The sequence below is a fragment of the Saccopteryx leptura genome, chromosome 9 (assembly GCF_036850995.1).
Source record: "Saccopteryx leptura isolate mSacLep1 chromosome 9, mSacLep1_pri_phased_curated, whole genome shotgun sequence".
Lineage (NCBI taxonomy): Eukaryota > Metazoa > Chordata > Mammalia > Chiroptera > Emballonuridae > Saccopteryx > Saccopteryx leptura.
The window spans coordinates 5,683,834-5,693,306 of record NC_089511.1 but is presented as its reverse complement, the minus strand read 5'-3'; the positions used below and the strand labels follow the sequence as shown (position 1 = coordinate 5,693,306).

Below are 9,473 nucleotides of genomic sequence, written 5' to 3'. Positions count from 1 at the left end.
GCTGCAACACCTCACCGCCCTCCCAGCCCCAGCGTTAAGTTCTAGCAGCATCAGCCCATGGGCTGTGGGTCTCCGATGTTTGTGGGCAAAGTCTGAATCAATGCCTGGCTCATCATCCTGTCTCCACTCGGTGCTGTTTTTACAAAGAGAAGTCTCTTTAAAAATAGACGGGACAGAGGTAATCTCCTCTTGCAAATCAATCATTTAATCACGTATCAATCATCGCTCGTCCTTTAAAACCTGAAACCCCATCTATACACTCTGGGCCACTTCCCGGCCCAGGTGTGAACCCCAGGGCTGGTGGTGGGGGTGGGGGTGGGGTGGAATATTCGAGCTTCCCACCCAGAGATCTACTGAGCCGATCAAATACACTCCGAGGAGGAGGACCGGGTAACGTTACCATTGTGCCTGGGTAAGAAGGTCCCCATTCCGGCCTCTGCCCCACTGCCGGGCGGGGGGGGGGGGGCAGGAAAAAGAGCTTAATCATTAATAACACTAACTTGCATTTCTAGGGCCTTGAAAATGAGAATTTTGCCCTTTTTTTCCCTGGGAGTAAATTGGGTCAGAGTGTTCCCAGAATTTACATTTCAATTAAAAATACAATAATAACACATTGTGCTAATAGTGAATGATTCCGACTCCAGGGAAGATGACACCGTCCGGGACTTTGTTAATGAAAAGCCCCCTTCATTGGGACGGGCCACACATCAGCAGGCACCAATCTCCTGTCTTGTTCTGGGTCTGGCCGGCCGGCCCGGTGGAATGGGCAGGGAGGGGCGCGGCCGGGGGAGGCCAGGCGGCACCGACGCCCTTGCCGGGACCTGCTGGGACTTGTGGGGGAGGCCGTGGTGCTGCCCGGGTCGGGTCTGGGCACCCTCCTGCCCCCAGCCCACCCTTCAAAATGAACCCGGCTTAGTTTTTAAATGAAGCCTTTAAAAACAATTGAAAGTTGGGGGGAGGGGTTGTCTTTCTTTCTTTCTCTTTCTTTCTTTCTTTCTTTCTTTCTTTCTTTCTTTCTTTCTTCTTTCTTTCTTTCTTTCTTTCTTTCTTTCTTTCTTCTTTCTTTCTTCTTTCTTTCTTTCTTTCTTTCTTTCTTTCTTTCTTTCTTTCTTTCTTTCTTTCTTTCTTCTTTTTGGTGCTGTTGTGTGCTTTATTTATGTTTTGCCTTTCTAGGCAATTGCTGATGACATCAAAAAGCTAGGCACAGACACCCCTCCACCCCCGCAAGGCCTTCGTACACGGACTGAACTTAAACAACAAGCCCTTTAGCCTCTCACACTGGAATCTGATAGAAACTTCAGCCAAGTACCTGGTACAGCTGCCTGTCAGAGAAAAAGCAACTTGCAGGCCCCAGGGGTGACGGCTGTGACGTGACCTCTGTGGCTGTCTTTGAGAAGGCCCCCTGCCTCAGTGATCTGTACAGCTGGCCTGACCCCACCCTCATCCCCCCCGCCCTGAGACCAAGCCCTTTATCTAGATGCAGGAAGATCGGGAAAGAGAAGGGAGAAGCTGCCCGGGCGGGTGCCGGAACCTTGGGGGGCGGGAGCCTTGGGGGCCGGGCCCGGGACACGGCCAGAGGCAGGTTGGAGATGTTTGCTCACAGATTGCTTCTGAAAATAAGGAACCCCGTTCTGTCCTGTGTCCATCAGAAAACAGACTCTATACGTGGGGAGAAAGTATCACGGAGCAGCCCTGTCCAGCTGGGGAAGCTCCCTGAGCTGGCCTGTGGGCAGCGGGGCAGCCCTCCACGAAAAGTCACATTAGCCCAGCCCTGCCCCCTGCCAGCCCTGGGCCAGCATCTGATAGGTAGGCTGGTGGCCCCTGTTCCTGCCATCTGGGCTGGGCCAGGTACAATTAGAGGGAAACATTCTAGAACATACTAAGGGCAGACAGCAAATGCAGGCTGTGGCCTTCCCATTGTGTATTATTCAAAATCTTTTCAGTGAATTAGAAATAGATATATAGGAAATGCCTCAAATCCTCAAATACTTGGGACACTGGACACTTGAAAATAGCAAAAAAAAAATAAGTGCCCTGGACATCTTGTTCTGCGGCCGGGGGTCGCCCGGGTCTGTGAGAAGAGTGTCGTGCCCTGATGGTCCTGAGACGGTCCCCTCCCCCCTGTTTCAGAATCATTAAAGGAAGACAAAGATTCAGGCCCTCGAGTTTTGAGGCCTCATAATTATCTGAGTGCCATTAGCATTCCTTGGAAGTAACGCTTAGTTTACTCTAATACTTGTCTTACCTCAAAATGTGGGCCAACATACCTTGGGTATATAGCTAACCAGCAAAGGTAGCATTCCTTAGTATTGGTTGATTATCCCTTTCTAATCATCCCAAAGAACCCAAACTGTCTCCCCCAAGCTCAGCCTGCACCCTGAGAACCAAGCCACGCTCTGCCGTCCACAGTACCGGGACCTGGCTATTACCCTGAGAACCAAGCCACGCTTTGCCGTCCACAGTACCGGGACTTGGCTGTTACCCTGAGAACCAAGCCACGCTCTGCCGTCCACAGTACCGGGACCTGGCTATTACCCTGAGAACCAAGCCACGCTCTGCCGTCCACAGTACCGGGACTTGGCTATAACCCTGAGAACCAAGCCACGCTCTGCCGTCCACAGTACCGGGACCTGGCTATTCCGCTCCCTTCATTCGCCCGTCCTGCTCAAGCGGATGGCTCGCGTGTTCATTCCAGCAACTTCTGGAAAAGCCACCAAACTCTTCAATGAGAGCATCAACCGGATACTTTGTGCCCTAACAGTCCTTTCTAACTGTCCTCTCAAAATCCTTCCCTGCTCTTCCCACCCATCCTGGCCTACTGTCTCGTGGCTTTCACCCAATTCTAATAAGTCCCTGTATCGCAAGACCCTCCCTAAAAACCAAACGTCAGTTCTCAGTACATCTGCACCCAACTTTCCCCGCTCTGAGATGCTGCGATGTTCTCTCTTGCCCCGGCGACAATGAACCCAGCTTGGTCTAAGTGGTCGGCAAACTCATGAGTCAACAGAGCCAAATATCAATAGTACAACGATTGAACTATTGAGAGCCAAATTTTCTAAACTTAAACTACATAGGTAGGTACATTTCTTATCGAGGTAGCGCCCGCACGTGGTATTTTGTGGAAGAGCCACACTCAAGAGGCCAGAGAGCCGCATGTGGCTCGCAAGCCACGGTTTGCTAACCAGTCTAAGGCAACCAGTTGCGTCGGTAATATCTGAGGAGCCAGCATTTGGTGTCTTTCTATCTTTCTGATTTCCTGCCTGGGAGACAACTCTGTGGGGTGCTCGCTTGTCTTGGCCACCTGTCTAATTTGACCTAATCTCCTTTTTGAAATAGAGAACAGGGACTCAGGCGCAGAACTTGGAACCGGCAACGCCATCTAGCAAAAATCCAATCATATATCTCTTCTTTAGTTGTATTGTTTTTTGAATTCATTGAGAATATCAGTCAAACTCATAAATTCACATAGCTTAGCACCCAGATGAACAGTACAAGGCTTATCAGGAATATCAGACTCCCTGGTCCAGCCACCTCTCGATTTCAACCCCAAAATGCCAATTTCCTGAAAACACCGCTGTCAAGTCTTACAGATGTTTCTTCTGTTTGTTTGGTTGTTTTTTTTTTTTTTCCTCTGTGCGCCTAAATGACATGTTCATGCTATTATCTCCTGGCTGTTCTCACACATCAGGTAGCTATTATTTATTTCCATATAGGAATAACGAATGCTCTCTTAGACCAGTTCTTAGATATCTCTTCCCCACCTTCCATCATAGGTTTCTATTATTATTATTATTATTATAATTATTAAAGCCAGATTTAGTGTTTCCACTATGACAAAATGGGTACATAATATTCACAGCTCAGTCAGTTAGTGTCAGGATGTCATGCTTTCCCGGCCTTTGCTTCCTGTGGCTCAGCTCTCTCTGAATGTCTAGATGACTCTTCCCATTCCCTCTCGTATCTTCATACAAAAGCCCTCAAACCAATTTTATACCTGTCAGTTCATCTGTCAGTCCCATTTTTTTTTTTTTTTTCCTGGAGACATCTGTCCTCCTGCTGCATCTCATCCTACAACACAGCTGCCACCAGGGACTTACCTCACTGTTGTCCTAGGCATGAGCCCCTGTGTCCTGGGTCTCACGTCTTCATCTTTTTTTATTTATTTCCTTGTGTTGGTGGAGCACATTCTGTACTAGGCTCCTGAGAAAAGGTGCAAGTTTTTGATACCTCACATAACCTAAAAAAAAAAAAAAAAAAAAAGTGTGTGTTATTCTCTGCCATTGGATGATAGTTTAGCTGTGTATAAAATCCAAGTGTGGAAGTCATTTTCTTTCAGAATTTTCAAGGGACTATTCCATTGGCTTCCAGTGTTGCTAAGGAAAAGTGCATTGCCTTACTGGGTCCTAATTTTTTATGTATGTGCCTTGGTTTTGTTGTTTTATTTTATTTATTTTTTATTCATCTCTTATTTTCTCTCTGGAAGATTTTCAGTCTCTTCTCTCTATTCTTGATGCTCTGAAATTTCATGATGGTCTCCCCTGATGTGGCCAGCTGTTCATTCATTCTCTTAGGCACTTAGTGAGCTCTTTCAATTGGAAAACCAAAGTCTTTAGTTTCTGGGAAATTTTCTTGTATTATTTCTTTGACAATTTTCTCCACTCTGTATCATATATATATATATATATATATATATATATATATATATGTCTGTATCATATATATATCATACATGTGATAAATATATGTATCATATATATATATATATATATATATATATATATATATATATATATGTCTGGAATGTCTATTACAGCTAGTGCTCGACTTACAACCACGATTGGTTCTGACAGACCCATCGTAACACGATTTGGTCGTAAGTTGAGTAGGCTATATGTACAATACTGTGAAATGATGTTATAAAAATCTTTCAGTCATATTTTATCATAATTTTTTCTTTCATTATTGTTACATATCATAATTTTCTTTGTTCATTTTATGCCATTTGTATCACCTCTACACCATTTTGTTTCTTATTTTTTACATTTGCCAGGTTTAAGTAAAACACTGCATTACCAGTACAACTGGTTTAATATTTGCAAAGACAATTTCCTCTTGGTAGACATCTTGGGAGGGGTTTGATGAAAAATATCCAAGACACAAAACACAAATTGCTGTACCGAGTCTGGGATAACAGTTGAAATGGTACACGCGGAGATGGTAGTGCTGCCGGAAGCTGGTCCGCACTGTTGTACGCCCAGGTGGGCAACGCTTGTGCTGCCAGGCGCGGAGCAGTTGTGGCTAGCGATTGTGGTTGTAAAGTCGAATGGTCATAAGTTGCATAGGTCGTAAGTCGATCAATATTTGTATGCACATAGCAGCTCCAGAACAATTCACTCATTTTCTTATCCTTTGTCTGCTCACTTCCCCCTTTCTTACCTTCTCCTTGCTGAGTGTTCCATCTTACAGTTTTGTGTGTCTGTTTTCATGAACATCTTCTCTTTTCTCAATTGTGCATAGTGGAAGCTGCAGTGCCCACCAGGGCCCCTGGGCCTTGTTGTTTTAGTGTATGCAAACCCGCTGCCTAAGCAATGCAGGTAGAATGACACTAAGGACTTGTTTTTATCGTTCATTGCATTTTTCAACTTGAGTGTTGTTATAAAGTCCTTTGGGTGGTGGAAGGACTGATTTCACTATCAAACTTCCCAAATAATAAACATCTTACCTTTTTTGGGGGGGATGGAGGATAGGGGAGGGTTGGTCTCTGGTGAGGGGGTTGATGAGAGAGACCCTACTTCAGGTATTGCATGGATTCTACTGGTACTAGTCCTACCCAAACTCTCCTCTTTCCAGGAGCCTTGAAGACGGCATTGCTCATCTCATCTCTTGTTTCTTTGTCTCCGTCCCCTCAGACCTAGATGTCCACGAATCCTGATCCATTATCTCACTAGTCTCCAAAACTTTCTCGACATCTGTCATTTGCCATCTGCTCCTCTTCCATTTCTTTTTGGTCTTGTGGGTTTATGGCTTTTGGTTTTTATCCCCTGTCATTTCATTAGGGTTTCAGCAACAAACAGAGTAACACGTTTGTGTTGAATCCACCACGAACTTCCCCTGTGCGTGTTTTTATAGCCATAGTCTACGTATGGTGTGTGATACTGGTTTTCCAGTGTAGGCAGTGATAAAAAAGATTTCCTTAAAAATAAATATCTCTTTTTTTTTTCCCTCTAAGAAATTGAGTCAACTCAAAAAAAAATTCTTTAATAACTGAAACGTGGGGTATGGCCACAATCACGAAGATGATATACAAATGACAGAGAAAGAGTTGGAACATCGTGTCTTCTTGCTGCGGCAGGTGGAGCACAATGAGCTATGGGGCTTTCTCCTTGACCTCCCGGGCAGGGACACTGACACGCTTCCCGTATCCATGACCAGAGTGCACGGCTGTCCCACAAGTCAAGGTAGGAGTAGATCTGGGAATGAGGGACCCCTGAAATTGTGCCACAGAAAAACTTCAGGATGGGCCCGTGGGGAAAATAGTTGGAGTTGGTAGTACAGCCCAAGTAAGAGATAGTGGTTTCTGGCCACTCATAATGGGTCACTCCCTGGTCATCTGGCCCAAGGGTCAGTGTGCCTCCTGTCCCACTGGGATCCATTCCCTGGGAAAGGAGAGCTATGCTCAGGGCCCTGTGAGCTATAGACCCGGGACACGGTCAAGGATCGCAGAGGGGACTCCAGCGGTTGACGTAGGGACTGTTTCTGAATGGGTGGGCCTGGATTTCTGTATATACCACCTGGTTGGCTCCCGGCAGCCGACTGGGGGTGATGGAAGATGCTCGCCGTCTATTCTCACGGACTGTCCAACTCCTAGAAGCCCTCTCACCATCGTTTCCCCCTCCATCTCAGGCACACTGAACTGCGTCTGCGCCTGTACTCGCAGGGACCCCAGCCTCCTCTCGCAGTGATCACCCTTCCCCGCTCCAGGTGGGTGGAAACGAGGGGTCTCACCTCCGCCCTGGGCGCCCTCGATGCCCAGACGTGGAGAGCTGGCTGGGATGTGCGTGGGCGGTTTGGGCCCGTGGTGGTGCGACTAGGGGGCATTGACTAGTCTCGGGGTCCGGTGAAAGGAGACCGTTCCTGCAGGGGCGGAGACACTGGCTGCCAGCGGCCTGGGCGGTATCTGTTTATTTAAGTGAACGAAGCACTGGGCAGTGGAGATGTCTGGAAACTGTCCGGGTCTGTTCCCTTTCTGCTTCCCTGTCCCTCCTGGGTACCGTTCTGTCGTGCGCCTAGTGCAAGGCTGATTTCGCCGGTCTAGCTCTGTGGGGTTACATCGATCGCTCGCAGGCTGGGTGCCGGGAATGGTGGCGGACGGAGGGTTTTTTGCTCTTTAGGCACAAGCTGGGGAGCCAGAGGGGACACGCCATCCTTCCTAGGACCTGCGATGTCGAGTCAGAGACTGTTCCAGCTGGAAGGGAACTTAGAGCCGTCCGTGGAAAGAGGAGGCTTGTTCCCGGGGCTCCGTGTCGGCGTTGCTCCGAGGTTCACAGCTTCATTGCTGCCTGCTCCATCTGTTGAGGATTTGCTGGGTTTAAAGTTACCATCAATCAATTTTAAAACCACTGGCCTGACCCAACCTGCTCATGGGACAGGCGGGGCGATCGAGGCTGTGACAAATGAATACTGTACCTTCAGCCTGGTTTCTCGTTTGGGCAGATCCTCGCTGTGGCCAGTTGTATTTTCTAAAAAAAAAAAAAAAAAAAAATGGCCACAGTAATATTTCCGGTTCCATGTGCTCAGCCTCGGGGAAATGATTCCTCAGGGACGTCCCACAAGGATGTCCTCTGCAGCGGAGCGTGTGAGGCGGGAAGTTGGGGGCGACCTGGTTGCCCGTCCCAAAAGCGATCCAAAGATAAAACATGGAGCCGGGTGGAAAACATGCAGCCCTGAGGAGCAGGACAGTCCTTCTCACAGCCACCGAGTTCGGTAGGGACAGGAGGTAACAGGACGAGTTCTACAGCATGATGCCATAGAGATGAAAAATAATAAGAAGAAAACCCAGACACACAGAACAGCCCCAAGCATTTTCCTAAGACACAGACATGAAAGAATGTAACAAAAACATATGCATATAGATAGGGACCCTGAACGGGCGGTGAGGGATGGGTCAAGGGATCAGCGATGAAAAAGAGAGAGAAGGAAGGAAAGAAAGAAAGAAAGAAAGAAAGAAAGAAAGAAAGAAAGAAAGAAAGGGAGGAAGGAAGGAAGGAAGGAAGGAAGGAAGGAAGGAAGGAAGGAAGGAAGGAAGGAAGGAAGGAAGGAAGGAAGGAAGGAAGGGAGGAAGGAAGAGAGGGAGGGAGGGAGGGAGGGAGGGAGGGAGGGAGGAAGGAAAGCTGACTGGCGAGAGCAAGCTGCTTACCTTGAAGTAAGTGATCTCAACTCTTTGCACCTGAAGTTAGAAAAAAAATAGGTAAGAGAATGATAAAAAAAACAGCACCTGATAGAAAGTAGTGGGCCAATAAAAGTGTTTTGAATGAGTGAAGGCAGCGCTTGGAAAAACAAATATGTAACTTCCAGGCCACCGTCGTTTTAGGGACCTGCTCGAGATAGCAGGCTACACTGAGAAATTGGGCTCATCGGAGCCAAGTCGTGATGCCAAGTACTGGGCGTGCCTCTGGGGGTGGAGGGTGGAGGCCCTCCATGCGTTTGGGAAAGACCTCTGCAGGCCCCGCTAAGATGGCGGGGTGCCTCTAGGGGGAAGCAATTATTATCTGGAACAGTCCACTTCTATGGAGCTGCTCTTCCCCTGTCAGGGGTGGATAAATGAAGCATTCCTGTAATTGTATGTAAATCACGCTTCTAAAGTGCTGGAAAAGTTTGGTGTCTGGGAGTAGGCTAAATGTCACCCCCTGCGAGTTTCTTCACCCTCTTAATTTGCTTAGTAAATCCCTTTTTTTCAGAGGCTGAATTACAGTAAAAGCGGTTTATCTCCTTGGCGTTCTGTCAACCAGCCCTGGGGGGCAGGACCAAGCGGAATGATAATGGATGCTGGTGGTGGTGACCCCCCCCCCCTTCTTCTGAGTCATCGAAGAAAGTTGAAATGAATTTCTGCAGCTCTAGCATTAAATAGATGGGACGCAAACCGAGGCTTTGAACGGCAGCCATCTGTGCGCGGCGCTATACTCTTGAAACTCTTTTCAGACGAGGGTGAGATTTGCCCCAAGAGCCGTCCCGGCTCCTGTGGGATGCTCTCCTGTGCAAGACCTGAAACCATGACAGTCTGGTGACCGTCACTTTCCTGCGTAATACTTTCTTTGAATGGTGACTAGGCATGGAAATGGGGGGTGGGGTGGGGAGGGGGAATGCTCTTGCTTTCTGCCACTGCTAGTCACTTTGTGGCAGATGAGAGATGGCCACAGGTCCTTGGCCCCTCCCCTTTGAGAGGCGGGGTTTATGTTAATGACCTTTGAAAGAAG

At 47.8% G+C, this 9,473-nt stretch overlaps 1 long non-coding RNA gene across 2 annotated transcripts; it reads left to right on the top strand.

Annotated features, from left to right (window-relative positions):
• Positions 1-306: 306 nt before the first annotated feature.
• On the top strand, positions 307-9,063 carry LOC136380563 (uncharacterized). Of its 2 annotated transcripts, none has more exons than XR_010746968.1 (4): positions 307-412; positions 6,353-6,458; positions 6,904-6,981; positions 8,958-9,063. It is a non-coding gene; the product is annotated as an uncharacterized lncRNA (long non-coding RNA). The 2 variants fall into 2 exon arrangements; XR_010746969.1 differs by lacking the exon at positions 8,958-9,063 and adding an exon at positions 7,392-7,510.
• The last annotated feature ends 410 nt before the right edge of the window (positions 9,064-9,473 follow it).